Source organism: Hyaena hyaena, unplaced genomic scaffold, assembly GCF_003009895.1.
Source record: "Hyaena hyaena isolate Hyena2069 unplaced genomic scaffold, ASM300989v1 scaffold_1289, whole genome shotgun sequence".
Lineage (NCBI taxonomy): Eukaryota > Metazoa > Chordata > Mammalia > Carnivora > Hyaenidae > Hyaena > Hyaena hyaena.
In genome coordinates, this window is record NW_024081922.1 from 296,723 (window position 1) to 317,501 (window position 20,779).

Consider the following 20,779-nt stretch of genomic DNA (forward strand, 5'->3'; position numbering starts at 1 on the left):
CCCCTCTGGAAAACAGTGTGGAGGTTCCTCAGGAAACTAACAATAGAACTCCCCTATGACCCAGCAATAGCACTGCTAGGAATTTATCCAAGGGATACAGGAGTGCTGATGCATAGGGGCACATGTACCCCAATGTTCATAGCAGCACTCTCAACAATAGCCAAAACACGGAAAGAGCCTAAGTGTCTATCAACTAATGAATGGATCAAAAAGATGTGGTTTATCTATACGATGGAATACTACGTGGCAATGAGAAAGAATGAAATCTGGCCATGTGTAGCAACATGGATGGATCCTGAGGGTGTTATGCTGAGTGAAATAAGTCAGGCAGAGAAGGACATCTACCATATGTTTGCACGTATAGGAGTATTAGAAGGAACTTCACAGAGGACCGTGGGGGAGAAGAAGGGGGGAAACGGGGGTAGAGGGAGGCAGGCAAACCATGAGAGACTCTTGAATGTTGAGAACAAATTGAGGACTGATGGGTATGGGGGAGAGAGGAAGGGGGGTGATGGGCATGGAGGAGGGTACTTGTGGGGATGAGCACTGGGTGTTGTATGGAAACCAACATGACAATAAACTATTTAAAAAAAAATGCTCAAGACAATGGTCTCTAGAAGAAAACTGAGAATCTTAGTTTCTTTCTTTTTCATCCAATTCCCAATCCATCAGTGAATGTCTCAGTTCTATCTCAGAATAAGTCCAGAATCTATTAGATATCATTTCTACCATACTTCTCTAAACTAAGCCATCATCATCTCTCCTTTGAACCATGTAAAAAGCCCTGACCTGGTTCCCCTGCCCCAAAGTTTGCTTGTAAACCTTATTCTCATGATAGAAGCCAGACTGATCCTTTGAAAATGAGAATGAGGTAGTTCAATAACCCATTAATGACTATCAGAATAAACAGCAAAGCTCTTACCATGGTCTACTGGGCCTTAATGATCTGTCACTTATTGACCATCTGACCTTCTCTTCTGAAACCCTGGTTCTTCATCATTCTGTTCTAGCCACACCAGCCTTCTTGCTGTTCCACAAATATATCAAAGACACAGCTGCCTCAGAGCCTTGGCACTCTATGTTACTGCTGTCTTGAAAACTTTTCCCCAGATGTCAGCCTGATTGATTTGTTTCTTTTAAGTACTCCTCAAATGTTATGTACTAGAGAGAAATTCCGTGGCCATTATATATATGAAACAGCAGTTACTCCCTCCTTCTCTCCGTTTCTACAACCCCAACTACTACATGCACCAAATATTTTCTTTATTTTCCTCCATAGTACTTGGTATCATTCAATCCTTATCAACTGAATACCATAAGCAAAGTCTATGTTTGGCTAATTTCTCATTCCTAGGACTTCTTAACAGTGCCTGACACAGAGTAGGCACTCATAAATATTTGTTGATTAAATGAAGGAGTGAATGTGATAATTACCTGATGCTTTGTGTGATTCTATAGCCAGGAGAAAGGACTGACATATTGAATTTTCCCTGACTCCCCAAAGAACCACTGGAGGGAGATTGAGGCAATAAAAATGTGAACTTCTCAAGGGGATGACCAGATGGAATTCTATTCTCCTTCCAAGTAATTCAGATATTTAATGAAAGTAACTTTGCCCTTCCTGGAAACTCCCCAGAGTCACCAAAACAATGTAAGTCTGTCTCTATTTAACACTTAGCTGGTACTGACACTGTAGTCCCATGAGTCTAAATCCCAATTCTGGCTAAAAGGGAATTGCAAAGAATGAGAAACGGGATGCATAGAATTAAGGAATTTGTAATCAGCTGATTAATTTAGGGTTATTCATTCTAGGCTGTAAAAAGATAAATGAAGTAGATGATGACTGGTTGCAGTAAATTTGGTAAAGTCAAGCAAAAATAAAGAACAAAGAGAGTTCTTTATTAGAGTTATCTACAAAAATTTTATAAGCAATGAAAAAAAATCTATCCACCAGGTGTCAATTTGAGCACATCAGATAGCAATGTTTTATCCACCAATCACAGCTTCCCCACAATTTGCTAATCTCCTGAGATGCATGCTGAAAGCTGCATTAATCCAGACTGTCAACTCAGACTCTTGCCATCAGAATATAAAATGGTATATGCCCCAGGATTTCTTTAGTAGGAGAAATTGAGAAGTCCCCTGTATGCAGGGCCTGTTGTCTTCATAAGCACAATTCACAAACAGTACAATATAACCAAAGTCATTTATTTTAATTTTGTTTAGTTTTTTAAGTTTATTTATTTATTTTGAGAGTGAGAGAGAGCATGAATCAGGGAGGGGCAGGGAACAGGGGACAGAGAATCCCAAACAGGCCCTGTGCTGGTAGCACCGATGTGGGGCTCAAACTCATTAACCATGAGATCATGACCTGGGCTGAAGTCAGAAGCTTAACCAACTGAGCCACCCAGGAACCCCAAAGTCATTTATTTTTAAAAGTAAAAGAAAGAATTGTAGACATTTTTCAACAGGAAATAATTGTTTTACCAAATAGTTTTCTTTTTCTCCCAAAGAATTCCTTTCGACAGAAGACTTAGAAAATAGACAAATGAGAGCCATGTCTATCCCATCACATTGCCAGAGAGCCTTGTTCTCCCCCCCACCCCTGCCCCTATCAGGACTAAATTCAGTTCTGGAAACTGAAGGGACTTCAGCACTGTGTCTGTATATGAGGAAAATATGAATTTTAAAATGTTACCTGATTTTACCAGTATATACAGGTTGATATTGCCATACATCATGAAAATGAGCTTTAAACTTTTGGTATGGGTTGGTAAGTAAGTCAAATTAGAAGGAAACAAGAAAGTAAGTGAAGCGTAAAATAGGAGTGCAGGTGGAAAGAAATAAAAGTTGAAGAAAGACCACTTGCACTGAATTGCATGGAAAGGCTCTTGGGAATCAACCAGAGTAGTGGTATTAATCCTGGCTTCAATTAGAACACTTTGGGGAGATACTTAAAAAATATGGATACTCAGGCTTCTCCCATAGAGATTCTTACCAAATAACCTGGGATTTGGGAGGGAATAGTATATTTTACAGACTTCTATGGTGACTGTGATATACAGCCAGAATAGAGAGCCCTACCTCAACCCAGCTTTAGAAATCCAGAGAAGTGGAAAGAAAGTCCAGAGTCATACAAAGTCAAGACTAAAACCCAGTTCTAACCTATTAATTCAGGGTCCTTTTTCCCTATTCAATGACGCTGTCTCTCTAGATCTAACCTGAAATCTTAATTAGGATTATATAGTAAAATTAGGCTGACATGACATTTACTCTGTTCTCTGAAATTTGGAAGAAAGCCTCAAAGGACAAATATACCTGGGTACATCATTCAATCATGAGGGGCATCATTCTTAAATTGACAAACTATAGGTACTCTAAATACAAAGATAAACTCATCAAAAATCTTAGACATAAGAACATGAGGCTGCGTTATTATAATCATCAATATATAGTGCCAGTCGCCTCTTTCTATAAATTGCCACAATGCCAGAATTGTGTGTTGATCCTAACAGTAACTCAGTAGACAAACACAAAATACAGGCAAACTGACAGTGAGAATAATCCCAAGAGAGAGCAGGCACTTTCTGTGATAGCCCTGGACTTGTACCACCATAGTCCTGAGCTTTATTTGAAATGAATTGTAAATCCTCATTGGTATGCACCTACACACCCCCAAATCTGTTTGGAAAGTCAGATGATCCAAGTCACAGTCAATCTTAAAATGTTAACTCAGAAGCAGAAATGTGTTGGAAACAAATTTGATCTGCTTGCAAAGGCACAACAAAAGATAGGGTTGGAACATTAGTCAAGGGAGCAGACAGGCAGCTCCCCCATGCCTCCCACCTGTGACTTCTCTTATCTTACACTGATAAACACATTTTTGTTCTTTTGCCATAGTAACATAGGATTTTCTTTTCTACACAGCCATGGTAACAGGGCATTATTGTTATGTGATTTTCCTCCTTTATAAATGCAGTCAATTTCCATGGACTATCTATTTACAATAATATGTATTTATATTCATGACAATTTAGAGTATAAAGAAATACTTTTTTACTTATTAACTAATATATAAGGTGCTCAGAGGAAATTCTAATGGGAGGGTTTATGTAAGTGTTGCTCTAGAGGAATGAATATTGAATCCAGCTATAGTGTTAGTCATTTATCTTCCTTAAATATTTCACAAAATTTGTTTTAACCTCTCTTTATAAAACCTGACTTTCACATTAACTTATGAATATATTTCTGAGCTGTTCTGATTAGCTTGCTATCTTTATACACATTAAAGAAAATGTACATTAAACTCAAGGCCTTTAAGAAAACAAAAATATCAGACCACTAAATTTAGGTAACAGTTGCTGGGGGTCTAATGTCATGTGAGATATATCTTGGCAGCACTTTACCATGTATGTTCTCTGTGTGGACACTGTGAGCTACTTTGCATGTGATACTCCATAAAAGGTATGAGTTAGCAATACAGAAATCAGTATCCCCATTTTACAGGTAAGAAACCAAAACAGAGATACTCTAACTTCAGTGTTGTCCACCTAATAATTGACTGGGTTTGTTGTTTTAATTTTATGAAGTCGTATGTTTCACTTTTGGCAAAATAGTAACCAACCGAAACAGTACCTTAGCTACCTGTAAAAGTGCATAAGATGTGTCTAAAATACAAAAGCAATAACAAACAAAAAACGTTGCTCCCCATAGTTATCCACCTACCAAAACACTGAATATTCAGGCTTGAAAATAGGTCAACTGCTTTACTTTACAGTGATGGACCAGGAAACATCATAATTTATTCAAGATTTCACAATTATTTAATACTAAATTAATGTTGAGGACTTGTCAATGTAATGTTGTACTTACCTAATATTTTCTTATTTAAGATATACTTTCTAAAGTGCCTCATGGTTTGCTTTAATAGGTAATTTGAAAGCTGACTTTGGACATTTCACTAAGAGGCAAAAAAATATATTACAGTTGGATGTTACTTTCACTAATATTTCTTATTAGTACAATGTACAATGTACTACTATCAATTGTTTTATCTCCTTGTACACTCCTCTACCTCTTTTTTTTTTTAATTAAGTTTATTTATTTATTCTGAGAGAGAATGTGCACAGTGGGGAGGAGCAGAGAGAGAGAGGGAGAGAATCCCAAGCAGGCTCCATGCTGTCAGCATGGGGCCCAATGTGGGACTTGATCTCAAAAACTACAAGACCATAACCTGAGCTGAGCCGTGCCCCTCCCCTGGTTGTACTCTGTCTCTCTCTCTCAAAAATATATAAAAACATTAAAATAAATTAAAAGAAAAAAGAATTGGATGCTTAACCTACTCAGCCACCCAGGCACCTCTCTTTTTTCATTTTTATTTTTTAATTTAAATTTCAGTTTAGTTGACATACAGTGTTATATTAATTTCAGGTATATAACATAGCGATTCAACAATTCCATATATTACTCAGTACCCATCAAGATAAGTGTATTCTTAATCCTCCTCACCTATTTCATCCTTCCCCATACCTCCCCTTTGGTAACCATCTGTTTGTACTGTATAGTTAAGAATCTAGTTCTTGGTTTCTCTCTCTCTCTCTCTCTCTCCTCTATTTTCTTTTGTTCATTTGTTTCTTTTACTTTTTTATTTTTACATGTTTAATTATTTTTGAGAGAGAGATAGAGCACAAGCAAAATAGAGGCAGAGAGAGAGAGTGAGACACGGAATCTAAAGCAGGCTCCAGGCTCCAGGTTCTGAGCTGTCAGCGCAGAGCTTGATACGGGGCTCAAACCTACAAACTGTGAGATCATGACCTGAGCCAAAGTTGGACGCTTAACCAACTGAGCCACCTAGGCGCCCCTCCTCTACCTCTTTTTAACTTTCTTGTCCTCTCTATAAGTGAATAAAGGAATCTATTCATGAAACCATTGATACAAATGTTCTACGGTTTCATTATGTGTACAGGTAGAATAGTTGGTTTCCCAGCATTGGTTATACAGGCTAAGAAAGATCCAACATGGCATCACAAGGAAAAAAGAGTTGCAAAGAGTGCATAGCCACCAAGATCACAGATAGGAGTTTTAAATCTCACTCCTCCCACCACACACATGGACCACTCTCAAATGTGTGAACTTGAGTTCTTTACCTTCTTGCTATCTTGGTACCATTTCTGAAAATGTAGATGATAAATCTCATAGGATAAGGGTGATCCAAATAGAATAATGTAAATAAAGCAATTATCATAGTAATGGGCACATAGGATTGAGAATAACTATTTATGTGTGTTTATTATATGTCAAATATCCTAAGTGTTTTCACTCGTTACCTCATTTAAGGATAGATGCTTTGTGCCTATTTTTTAACACCGTATTAAAATGTCCCCTCTTTCTATCAAATTTAGCTCAAGAGTCTACTATGTAGATTCTTATTTACATGTAACAATGTGAGGAGGGGGCTTCTGATCCTTACTTATATCTGTAAAATGTAATTATCTTCACTTCTAAGAGTTCTGAATTTACTGCTTATCATAGAGGAAGTACATAATGAGCATTTAATGTGTGTCATTAAATCTATACACCATCAACAGCAAGAGACTACTATTATTTCATGTTTCACAGGAATAAAAAAATGCCAATTAAAATATAATACAATACTTTATTATCACATTGATCATAAAACACAGTGAACTTCAGAGATGTTAGAATGTGAAAAAGAAGTATGCATCTTAGAATCAATGATATGTAGTAATAATCACTTGCTTCCTTTCTAGGAAATGAAGCCCATAACCATTTCCCATGAAAGATTTTTCTACATGCTTTGAAAGAAACTTTTAATTTATTTTACACTGATGATCAAATCATGCATCCAATTCTTCACTACCCTGCGACAGTATTATACATCTACACCCTTGCTCCAGACTCCTGGTGGGTCTTTCCTAACCCCTGGACACTGGGCTTGTCCATGGGATTTGATCAGATTAATGTAAAACCCCTCAAAGTCAGCACTACATTGAATTTTGATTGGATAATTCTTTGTTGAGGTAGGCTGATATTTAGCAGCATTCATAGACTCTATCCATTAGAGATCAATAGCACCCCCGCCTCCCCGCCACAACCAAAACATCTCTAGATTTTGTAAAATGTCTGCTGCACTGGGGACAAAATAGACCCTGCTGAGAACCACTGGGTTAACAGGATGTTAGCAGACCTGACTTAAATAGAAGCTTGAAACCTGTTTATGTGATGAGATTTTTCCTCTTGCACTATGGTACTTGAGGTTTTCTCCCTTTCCAACAGTTCTCCCTTTACCCTGATCTGCCTGAGGCAGTCAACTTGCTGAGCCCAGCCAGGCTAGGTCAGCCAATCCTACTGCTTTCTTTTTCTTGCGTTTTCCCTTCATTTGTCAAGAATACAACCTCTGGTAATTTTTTAAGACAGGCTATGTCCATACTTTCATCACCAGTTATTTTATCATTCTAATTCCAGGTGAAGTCATTGTCATCTAGCATTTTGAAGGTACTGAGCTATCATCTCCTTTTCTGTGTTAGGAAACAGACATGTCCAGTGCCGAGCGGCCTTCCACATCCTCTGAGCCTTTTCCTTCCCGTTATGGGACTTCTTGAGGACTTTGTATACCCAGGAGTCTGAAATATCATGATAATACGCCTGGGGTGCTACTTGTACCTTTACTGAGCTGGACAGTTTTTGAGTCTTTTCATGAACTCATGAAAAGACATGATTGTGGGACATCATTTTGTCTTTCTGTGGGACATATTTTATCTTTTTGTTCTATTCTCTATGACGTTTTCCCTCCTTACTTTTTCTACCTTTCCAATGCATTTAAATATTCTGCATATCTGTATATATTAATTTGGAGTTAATATATTAATTATTTTGCAGTTTTTTAGTATTCTGTGGTTTTAGTATTTTTAGTGTTTTTTCAGTATTCTGTAGTTTCTTATTTCATGGATTAAATATATTTTATCATCTCTCTGAGGATAATGTAAATAGTTATATGATAGAAATAGATATATAAGTAAAGTGCTCTTGTGTTTTCTGCTTTTTTCCAGTTACTTTTATTTCATTTTATTATGTATGTATGTATTTTACTTTTGTTGGTCTCTATCTTTCACATTGTTGATTTCTTTATATTCTCATTCACTCTTGGTTGTTTGCTTGTATCTGAGTGAGGCATTAGAAAGGTCCATGGACACTTCATGTTTCACAGTCTCTAAACTTTTACTTCTGTGGTAATCAGTGCTCTAGGGAGGAATCTCCCAATCTTCTGGCTGGTGATAGAAATCTTGCCACAACATTCTGAATCTGAGCCAAAAAGTGGTGATGGGGGTGTGGTTTCACCATTCACCCTGACAATTTTAGCTGTATCCTTCTGCTTTCAGTATGACAACTCACCTGCACAGTGAATTTTCACTGGTATTCCTGAATCCAGGACCTCTCTAATTCAATTTTGGAACACTTATTTAACTTGGAATTGGAATTTTCTCATTTACTTTCGTAAGTTACTGATAAACTGGGGTATATACAGAGGAGGAAGAGGACAAAATGGGTTTAGAACCACATACATCATAGAGTGTTAACCATTGGGATGGATGAGATGAGGAAGAGGATCCAAAGGTCAAAATCAACCTTTTGTAGAGTTTACATAATACTCCTGTTCCCCAGCCCTAAGCCTGGTCACAGCTTCTCAGGGCATTGGGTACCTCAAGAGCCCAAGATTCTACACAGGAATAAGATTGCTTCTTATTGGTAGCCATCTCTGTAAAAAAAAAAAAAAAATTTCCCCCCGTAGCTGTCATTTTAACAGAGTTTTCAGAAAGGAGCAGAGATAAATAATTCTGTTTCATTCATCAGATATAACTGAAAGTTGAGAACAACATTTGTATAAACAACATAAATAGAGACCTGGTATGCTTATAACTTTTGATGATGACACAAAGGTGGGAAAAATATATAATATTGAATGATCAAATCAGGGATCCAAAATTTCTCAGCAGGTTGAAAGATAGTGGAGCTGAATATAATAAGTGCAATTTAGCTGAGATAGGTATAAAGCCAGTATATAACTTCAAAAAACCAAATGCCCAAGTGTAAGATATACAAGAATACTTTAGAAGTTTAGGTAACTTAAATCTCACTTTGTATCATCAATATGCCAAGAGTACTGAAAGTGTCTATATGCTCTTAGACTACATTAATGGAAGTAGAAGTTCAATCACATTGTATATTTTTTAATTAAAAATTTTTTAAATTTATTTTTATTTTTTGAGAGCGAGCGAGCATGTGTGCAAGCAGCAGAGAGACAGAGGGAGAAGGAAGGATAGACTCTAAAGCAGACTCCATGCTCAGTGAGATTTCGACTTGGGGCTTGATCTCACAATGACAAGATCATGATTGGAGTGGAAATCAAGAGTCAGTTGCTTAACCGACTGAGACTCCCAGGCACCCTGCATTGTGTATTTTTAAGCACACTTGGAATATTCTGGTTGATCCACTTTAATAAGGTACTGATAAACTAGAGTATAGATCGAGGAGGAAGAGGACAAAACAGCTTTAGGACTTGCTATTCTTTGAATAGCAGGTCAATTTACCTGGAAAGATGGAAGTTCACAGGGAAAAGGATAATTGCCTTCAGATATTTTAAAAGCCAGTATGTGGAAGAGAGTAAACCCTTACCTACCATGACAACTGAGGACAGAGTTCATGAATGAAATTAATGAAAGGCAATGTTTGGCCCAAACGTTGTTTATCTCTTTGATAAAAGAGAAATATTGACCAAATCTAGATTGCAATTAGATTAATGATGGTTAAAATAGAGGTATACTTCTCACCATAAAAAAAATCTTCGGGGGGTAACTACGTATGATGACAGTTGTTAATTAGATTTATTGTGGTGATCATTCTGCAAAATATACAAATATCAAATCATTATTTTGCACACCTGAAGCTAATGTGCTATATGTCAATTATACCTCAATAACAAAAAAATGGAGGTATGCCATTATTACTGTATTTGACATCAGAAGGCTATATGACAAGAGATTTTCCAATAGTGCTTACTTTGTACCAATAACCGGGGTAAGTCTTTCCAATGAGGCCATCAGGCAGGAACTGATGTAATACATTATTCACATTTTACATTTGAGGAAAAAAGAGATTAAATACTTTACCCACGGTTATATAACTAGTTAATTAGAATTCAATCCAAGACATGTGATTCTGTGGGGGGTTTTTTGCATTTAATTTTTTTGCATTTAATCCTAGCTTGCAAAGATCTCAGAGATCTCTAAGTATTAAGCTTTCCTGACCGTACTCTGCCCAGCCCAGACCCCTACTCGGCCCTACCATTATCATCCCTTCTCCCTAATGCCTGTGAGCTCTCAGTGCTCAGCAGCTCTCTGATAAGAAACTTCTTCTAAATGTTGTTCATTACGACAATATCTGGAAAGGTGGAAAGCAAAGAGCCAACTATTATGCCAGCCAGAGCGGATGGAGGGCATCAGTCTTGAAGAGCACAGACGGCATCCTGAAACCTCAGAGTCACAGCCTCCCACAGAGCGGAAGGGGGAATCGAGCCATAGGCACCAGAGAAACAGAGAGATCCCCATCTGTGGTAGACCTGAGAACATCTGGGAACCCTACAAAGGTAAACATCTGCCCTACCATCACACACATTTCCTCTAGAGGGAAACATGAGGGAACAGGGTACAGGAAAAGACTGGATTTCTTGTTAATCAAACAAAAAGGCACTGGAGCGTTTCCATGTACAGCTTTGCGGCAAGTTTGATATATTTACTCTCATTGGTGAAGAGGGCCGTCAGATGTGTGTTTACATGTTGCCGCTTTAGTCGACAGATAGATTCAAATTCTCTCTTACCAGGAAAGAACATGAAACAAAAATTTGTGCCGTGGAAGCTTCTGCCGCAGTCCTGTTCCATTCCATAAAGTTAAGAAATGTTTGCATATTCTGCATTTAGGGCTGATCTTCCCAAGGCACCAGCAGCTCCCTGAGGCAAATGTTCCTTGACCCGACAACTCCAGCCTGAGGCTCATCTCTGCCCCAGGCCAAAACAGTTCTGTTAAAATGTATGGTAACCACAGTCCGAGCAATAGTTTTCTTCTATAACCATTTTCAAATCTACTGAATCATTCCTGCTCATAAGGAAATGTTTATATATTTTATGAAACACCAATTCAACGTATAGTATCTTCTGCCATTTTTCTCATTGCTACAAAGAAGACCTCCAGCGAGTCTATGGTGAATTAATGTCTTTTTAAATTCATGACATGGCTGCAAATAATAACCCAAGATTCCTGCTTTTCTCAATCATATCCTGCCACTCTCACAGCCTTATGTATTTTATAAATGACTGTGTGGCTTTGCTGTGAAATGGTTACACGTCCAAACCTCTAGCTTTTGCAACACGAGGATAATTAAAATTACGACATAAGAAAGGACCATTAGTATTCAGTGACAACTGCCTGGTGGTATACAAGGGAGAGTTCCTTTGCACTGAAAGCTAAAGCAGCCCAAGTGACCTTCCTGACAGCCACATAGCAGAAGAAAAGCAAAAAAGGTGCCCTAGCTCATCTCTGCTGTCTCAGGAGATGGTTCTTTTCACGCTGAAATAGAATATACCGTTTTTTTTTTGTTTTTTTTTTTTTACAAATAGTTTATTGTCAAATTAGTTTCAACATAACACTCAGTGCTCATCCCCAAAGTGCCCTCCTCCATGCCCACCCCCCCTCCCCCCCACATCCATCAGTCCTCAGTTTTTGTCAGCATTCAAGAGTCTCTCATGGTTTGCCTCTCTCCCTTTCCCCCACCATTTCCGCCCTTCTTCTCCCCCTTGTTCCTCCGTCAAGTTCCTCCTAATCCTCCTATACGTGCAAACATATGATATTTGTCCTTCTCTGCCTGACTTATTTCGCTCAGCAGGGTCGGGCCTGGTTAGTACTTGGATGAGAATATACCGTTCTTAAAGGCTGCTTCATCAGCATTTACCTGCTGCCTTCTGGAAAAGGCAGTGTTAGAGATACTGAAATACAGGCCAATGTGACAAACCCCTCCCCGCCCCGTCAAATATACAGTCTTCCTCTACACACACCACGGAGGCTATGACTTGTATGAAAATTTGGAGAGGCCAGCCTGTGGTGTGGGGAGAGAAAATGAAGCCAGATGGAAAAGGCTTTGGATATCATATGGAAGATCAGGCCCTATGTGGGGATCCATTGCAGGGTGCTGCACAGATAAATAGCAGGCTTAGTGTCGGATCTTAGAAGTATCACACTAGCTTTTTGCCCCACGCTACAGATTGTCAAGCCAGCATGTGATCACTTGTAAAATGGTTACTTGAGAGTTTCAAGAGCTCCCTTGGTTAACTCCACGCCAAGTAAGAATTCCATCTGATGTGTGGGGCATCGCTTCTTGATTCTGGGATCATTATGAGAGGCAGTTCTGTCACAGCCTCAAACTGCAGAGAAATGAGCTGGTGTTTTTACAATGGCCACCTCGGTGCCTTTCTTCCATTAGCAACTCAGAAATGTTCTTAGGTCATTCACACGTCAGTGGAGAAAGTGAGACTGAGTGATGAAAAAACATGGGTGGTTAATTATGTGCTTTAACTTTTCTCCTCCTCCCCCGAAGAGAAGCACTTTGAATGTCTTATTGGGACTATTTTTCCAGGGGATAGTATCAACAATACACTGGGAAGGTTTCTTGGGTTCATTTGACTTCAAATTATGGTACTTGCAGACATGCTTTGGATTTTATTTCAACGTGTTTATTCCTTAAACCAACTGTTGGTTCATTATGTGTGATTATTTCTATTTTACAAAAGGTGAAGACCCAGTGCTCATAGGGATAAATTCCTCTTTATTAGATAAACACAATTAGTCCACAGAAATTGGACTTGAACAAACCTATCTACTGATCATAGGGCCCATACTCTTTTCTTCTAAAATTCAGTGGCAAAAAGCACACTTTCTATGCCACGTGTTTATATTCATATGCAAAGAAATGATGTTTTGTGTTAATTGACAAGTACACATGTTTTCTGAGACACCGAGCCCTGTCTGTTTTCATTGGCTTAGTTTCTATTTTTTTTATCTGATAAATCTTTGGCAGTACAGTCGCATAAAGACACTGAGGTATCCAAAAGCAGGAAATAAACAGACCCTTTCCAAGGACAAACACATTTCTGTAATAGGAGGCAGTGTACAGGAACAGCATGAGGTATTCCATGGCCTTGTCAGGCCCCTGGTGTGTTTATCCAATTCTCTCTGCTGCCTCTGAACTCCAAGTGCGGATATAAATATATCACCCTCACAAAAGTGGAAGCAGGAGGAAAATGCACAAATGAGAGAAAGATAAGAGTTTGAAACATAAAATTACACAGATATAATTTTATAGCAAGGAATGATTTTAGGAAGTGGACAGGAGGATTTTTATTTATAAATGTGGAACATTCTGAGTGCAGAGGGACCTGTCACACATACTATATTGTGATATGGTCTCTAAACACTTAATGGTGTTCATTTTATTATCATTTTCCTCTGGAGTAGAATGACATACTAAACTGATCAATAGAAGGCTTTGGCTTCCTCAAGATGTTTACAGAGATTGTTGAAATTGGATAACATGAAATGTTCTTTTATATTTTGGTTGACTGTTGCATTGTCTGTTTTAAGACCTGACCAGAGTTTACTTCCCAGTTCTGAACTGCGAAGTCATGAGAAGCAGATTAATCATTTGCAGATCTGCACAATGTCACAGACATCAAGAAAAATATGTAGTTGTTCAAAGGGGGGAAATGTATGGATTTTCAGAAAAGGAAAATGATCTAAATGACTTGATTTTCTATTTTTCTTTAACAGCATAAGGCTTAATTCAGGTGAAACCCTATTGAATCTCAAATTAGGACATACACAACAGACCCTTCATGGAGCACTAAAGGCAAGAGCAGGCACTTTGCTTACAGGATCTGGGATTTGATTTTGCTGCCTTTTTAGCCGGTGGGTGGAGAGAAATGAGAAAACGGGAGGAGGTAAATCATTTCTGAATGCTATTACAGTCTATAATTATACATCAAGGCAAGAATTTTTCTCATCTTTTCTCTAATGTGTTGGTGTTGTTATTATCATTTCACAGGAATGCCTATATATAAATCCCTAGGGTGAGAAGCAGGTCTCAAACTCATCTTCTGATTATGACTTGAATGTCATTATATCTTGGGCCTCTTTGGCTTACAAGTGACATAAACCCAACTGAAACCATTTTCAGCAAAAGGGAATTGACTTGCTACATAAGAGATGGAAATCTGAATATAACTGGGCAGCTGGGAGACAGAAACCTGAACATACCCAGGACATTCCTTGAGTCTCATCCCTTCTCTTGGCTTGATGGCATTAGTTGTCAACTGGATCCATCCACAGAGCAGGTAGTACGGCCACTGATAACTCTTGTGTCTCACGTTTCTAAGCTTCATCGCTAAAGAGGCTGGGGTTGAGACCCTGCCTTAAATGCCCTGAGCAGTTTCTGACTGGTCCATGCAGTAATGAACTGTGCATATCAGGTAAGTTATTATGATTGGCCGAGCTTGCTTAGTAAGATGCCCAATGAAGGTAGAAAGGGCAATGTCTGCTGTGTGAAAAAATTGGGACCACATGATGTCAGGGAATGGGAGTGGAAGTTCCATCTTTGATGCTGTACATGTATGCAGTCCAACAAGGCTTCCACCAGTGGAAGCTCCTGAAAGAGCCAGTCTTGGAATGAAACCAGGACTCTGGCTTCACTGCCAATGTACTACATCCCCCTAGAGTACTCTGACCACCTGCACCTGTTCATCAAAAATCAATAATCATGGAGCACCTGTGTGACTAGTCAGCTAAGTGTCCCACACTTGATTTAGGCTCAGGTCATGACCTCATGGTTCAAGATATCGATCCCCATGTTGGGCTCTGGGATGACAACACTTGGGATTCTTTCCCTTCCTCTCTCTCTGTCCCTCCCCTGCTCACTCATGAACATACAATCTCTCTCTCTTCCTCTCTCAAAATAATAAATATTTAAAAAAATCACTAGTCACGTTTTTCTTAGACTTTGTGAGAGCAACCACAGCTATTTCCTGACTCCTAGTCTGGCACTGAAGTGAAAAAGATGGGAGTGAAAGAGAGGAACTTTCATCAGCATTAGTAATGAGGAAATCTTAGCAGCCATGTACGATAAACTCAAAAAAGGTTGACTCAAAGGGGCGGCCAGATTAAATTGAAGAACGTTCTGCAACTTGCCCTAAAGCCATAGCGACAGTCTCAAACAGCACAGCATCTCTAAAGCAGCCCAAGATAAACACTTGAGGTTAACAACAGCACCATGCATGCTGTACACAAGAAGGCATAAGAAAGGGGCTCCAGTGTCCTTCCAGTGGAATGGGTACCTTAAGCTTTTCCCAAAGTAAAAATTTGGAACCATCTTGGCTTCAAATTATCAAAGAACTAAGCGGATACAGGCGTGGCAAAACTCACACTTTACAGTCCAGAAAGGATACCTGAGAGATAATAAAGAGGAAGTGAGAGAGGGACGTGATGGTAGACTTGGGGAGGGGGAAACATAAACAAACAAGTGTTTGTGATCTATCTAGACTTAGAGCCAATTTGTATGCCTACAGCAGTGACAACAGAAAGCCCCTGGTTTCCTCATGCTTAGGGTGGCAGTGCCAAGCAATGGGCTGGTGGTACACACGCATCCTTCTGGAAGGCAAAGTGATAGTTGGTGACACCTGGCTACACTGACAAAGAGCTAAGAACATGTAACTTCCTTCTTTCAAATAAAGCACAAGAGAAAGAAACTCTAGAAAAGAAACAGAGCCCCCTATTGAGACTACACTGTGAATTTATATACATCCTTTTTTCTTCTTTCTATAACGTGAAAGATTCAAACAAGAACAGATCGAAGCCCAATAGAATCTTCCTGAACTCCTAGGTTTAGTGCTACTTGCATGTTCAAATCACCTGGGAAGTTTATAAAATTCCTGGTGTCCAGGCCACCTCCTAGTCCAATTAAATCAGAGCCTCTGGAGGTGAGACCCAGGCCTGTGCACTGTCTCTAAAGCACCCTGGACTCCACTGTGTGGTCATGGTTGAAAACTACTGTCCTAAATAAACACTAGATAAATAAATCTCTCCTTCTCTGAGAATAAACAGAGCACGAAAAATCACCAAATTAAAAACAGCTAGCACAACACAAAACTATAGAGACACCTGGAGGAAACACAGAAGAAAATTAGTGGAAGGGAGTTGTTTTTTTTTTTTTTTTAAAGGTTTAACTTTAGGGGTGCCTGGGTGACTTGGTTAGGTGTCCAGCTTTTGCTCAGGTCATGACCTCATAGTTTGTGGGTTCAAGCCTCACGTCAGGCTCTGTGCTGACAGCTTGGAGCCTGGAGCCTGCTTCAGATTCTGTGTCTCCCTCTCTCTCTGCCCCACTCCCACTCATGCACTCTCTCTCAAAAATAAATAAACATTAAAAAAATTAAAAATGTTTAACTTTTATTATAGCATTCTTTAGAAATTTAATGCATTGTTTGCTCTGAAATGACATTCTCAAGGCAATTATAGTTTTCATTCTTCATCTGATGATAAAAAACATTGAACTATTTCAAGGTGAAATTGCCGGTTTGCCAAACATACATTTTAGTGTAGCACTGTTGTCTTTATCTGAAGAATACTGTTTTTTTTTTTTTCAGTTTTCTGAGAAACTATTTTCATTTGGACCTGATTAATTCAAAAAGTAGAAAGAGAAGAAAATAAAGTTACCAAGTCATAGGCAGCACACTATACAGAATGAAACTCAGGCAAAGATCGAACTATTAATTGTGTTTAAAGAGATGAGTCTTTAGCCCCCGTTAATGATTAGATAAACATCACCAACTGTGTGAGGAATTGTGAAGAAAAGTAAGTTTAAAAGTTAAAAATAAGTTTAAATATTTAAAATATGCTTTTGAGTTAGAGAGTTAAGGCTAATGTCAGGAGAAATTTTAAATGATATATTTGGCTCTCTGAGAACTTATAAAATGAAAGTCTATCTTCTCAAATTATACATATTTAACTTGTACATGTTTTCAGGAATGCATTATGTATGACATTAACAAACCGGGTAACATTCAAGGAAGCAGAAAAAATAGAAGATAGCATTCTAAAGACTATTTTAGGTAATGACACATGAATTGAGGGTAAGTAGTTTATTTGAGAGATAATACCAGGAAACACTGAAAGGGAGCAGGGAAGTGAGACAGGGAATGAAAGGAAGCTATAAAGTAGGTAGTATCGGGGTGCCTGGGTAGCTCAGTGGGTTAAGCATCTGAGTCTCGTATCAGCTTAGGTCATCATCTCACAGCTCATGAGTTCAAGCTCTGCATCAGGCTCTGTGTTGAAAGTGTGGAGCCTGCTTGGGATTCTTTGTCTCACTCTCTCCCCTCCCCTCCCTGCTCATGCTCTCTGTTTCTCTGTCTCTCAAAAATAAATTAACATGAGTAGTATCAAGTATATCACTGCTGAGGTCAACTGGAGCTTGATCACTTTGAGGCCTCTGGTGTATAGTACATCCTTAGAGCTCTCCCACCTGAGGAGCAAGGGGGTGGATATTTATTTACTAATGAGGGCTGCGGCTGCGGGGCATTCACGCCTTGGCACTCATATCCTGCTCCAGCCACTGGGCATGGAGAATGGAACCCCCATCCCTAAATCAAAGAGCCACATGTGCCAGCATAGGATAAGCACAGGGAGAACATGAGTGGGCTGTGACAGCATCTGCTAAAAGTGTGTTTTGAGATAAAACAGAGCAGGGGTCAGCAAACTTTTTTGTAAAGTACCAGATGGTAGCTATTTTAAGTCTTGTGTGCCCCATATGGTCATTCTCACATATTTTTCTTTTTCCTATTTTTCTAACTAGTTAAAAACGTAAAAACATTCTAGCTCATACAGAAACAGGTGCTGGACCACATTTGGCCCACAGGTTATAGACTGCAGACTTCTGAAATAGAGACTAGTTTTTTAAGACCACAAACTAAATGAAGAAATTTTCTAAGATGAAGATAATCTTTGCATGAAAAACATTTATTTTGTGTTGTTTATATAACACACTTGAATAAAATGATTACCTTAGAAAAAACGGTTGTGCAGACATATCAGATAATTGAAAACAGATTTAGGACAGGAAAAAACAAATAAAGTAGAGTTTAAGGCACTAAAGAAGATGAGTTATTTTATATTTGTAATGTGGTCAAGTAATGTAAACATGGTAAAATGTAAAATCCTCAATGAAGACATCGTAGACACCGTCCTTAATTTGACAAGTAAGATAATAGCAAAGGACAAAACAAGACACAAAACGGTTGGAAATAGAGATGAACAAAAATACCATTAAAGTGGTGGAATTTAATTCATTATTCCAAACCTTCAATATACCAAGTATTGACAAAATTCAAAAGAATATGAAAGAATAGGATTATTAGATTATAAGAAAATCGTGGTTCAGTGCATAGCTTCAAATTTTCAAAAAATATTAGCCCCGTTTCAGGGAAGTAGCCATGTGTGATCCCTGGCCCTAGTCTGCATAGTGAACGACACAGACAACCTCCCATTCCCCCTGGGCACCTGCCTCTCAGGGCACGGTATTCTGGGAATTTACCTATGCTCACTAAAGTGAGCAGACTTCTCTGGTCCTGAGGCATCAGTAGGCCTGGCAACCAGGACACGTAAACTTTCCCTGGGTCTAATTTTTCACTGAAGCCTATAGGTTCTCTGCTGGAGGCAAGAGGCTATTTAGTCAAAGCCAGAAAACTCACAGCTATCCTTTTCTTTAGGTCTTTTTATCTTTTTTAGCATCAGAAAGACAGCAGGATATACCTCCCTCTGTTTGAGGAATACAGGGACCTGGCTTTCCCCTTTTTCCCAGGCTCCAATTATCTCTTTCATCCAAAGGAATCAATCCACATCTAGTCTATTCCAGCCTCCTTACAAACACTCACTCTGTCCTGAATCACATCTGGATATTCAACATAATCTGAGCAGTTTTGAGATTTTGCAGCAAAAACAAATAAGCAAAAGAAGCATTCTCACAGGCAAATTCTGCTCTCTGCCCAACATTGTTCTTTGTGCTGCACAAATTCTCCCCTATTGTTCACACTCCATTAAATACACAAAGGCAAAACTGTATAGACCATTCTCTCTAAGGACAGTGACACTGAATTAGAAGTAAAATACAAAAGTAATAAAAGCAAAAGCAAAATGCTCAAGCCCTCATTTTTTCTCCTAAGATTCCTAACTGCAGTTACTATTTTCAAAATAATGACTCTGAGAAAACTACATATTAAAATATAGAGGATGTGTCCAATGAGGTACTCTGAGAAAAATGGAGAGACTTATTCTATGGTTTTGACATAACCATTCTTTTACATGTTATATGAACTATTGTGGAGTTAGGGGAAAACTTGAAGGAAAGGCCTCTAAACAATTCTGTAAGTAATATAAAAGCTGGGGGGGCGGGGTGTGAGGAATGACAGTTAAGACTAGGAATCTTTTATTTATTTATTTTTTTTTAGGAATCTTTTAAATACAGTCTTTTAATTAATCAAAAAATATTCCACATGGAATACTGTGTGTGCAATATGGCATTAAAAAACAGAAAGAATAACAATTCTCCATTAATAAGAGATCTGAGATATTGCTAAATTTACCATACTAGAAATTAGGTTGCTCTTTTAAAGCTTTCTGCTAATTCTAGTTAAAAAGAAAAATAAATAGCAACTAACAAAGTGGGAAATCGCAAATGACAGATGAGAAAGAGTTTCATCTAAACTAGAAAACTATCCATTACAAACCTATGAGAAAAGACTGGCAAGTTCAATGGAAATATGCAAAAGAACAATTAAAAATTAGTAATCAAATAATTTTAAGATTTCTTACACTCATTTGTAATTATATTTCAGCAAATTCAAACTTTAACAATTTATAATTTCCCCCGCTAAATAAAAATATTTTTAAAAGCTTCTGAGAATTCTCCATCGTAGGAGGATACTGACATTCTCATACATTTCAAGTGAAAATATATAATGTTATACTTTTCAGAGGACCAAATGGTAAGATATATTAATATCTTTCAATTATTCATCCTCATACTTATGATTATTGTACTCAACCCAAGGAGATAATCAATGTTTCAGGTTAAGAAATATGAACAAGCATATTCTTTATGAAAGAGTGAAAAGAAGGAAATAAATTACAATTGTGGGAATTTAGTTTTAATAAAATAATTTTCAGGCAACAGAGGATCACATATAGAGGCTAAAAAAGAACTGTGGGTATTGGGATAGTTAATTTATATGTCAACGTGGCTAGGCTATAATGCTCAGTTGTTTGGCTGCACAACAGTCTAGATGCTACTATGAAGGTATTGTTTACATGTGATTAATATTTAAATGAGTAGAATTTCAATAAAATGGATTACTTTCCATAATGTGGGTGGGCCAAATCCAGTAATTTGAAAGCCTTAAATGACTAAGGGTTTTCAAACAAATTTGGCTTCAAGACCGCAATATGGAAAACTTGCCTGCGCTTTCAGCCTGTCAGGCCTACCCTTCAGATTTCTTTTTTTTTTTAATTAAAAAAAAAAAAATTTTTTTTACAAATAGTTTATTGTCAAGTTGGTTTCCATATAACACCCAGTGCTCATCCCCACAAGTGCCCTCCTCCATGACCATCTCCCCCC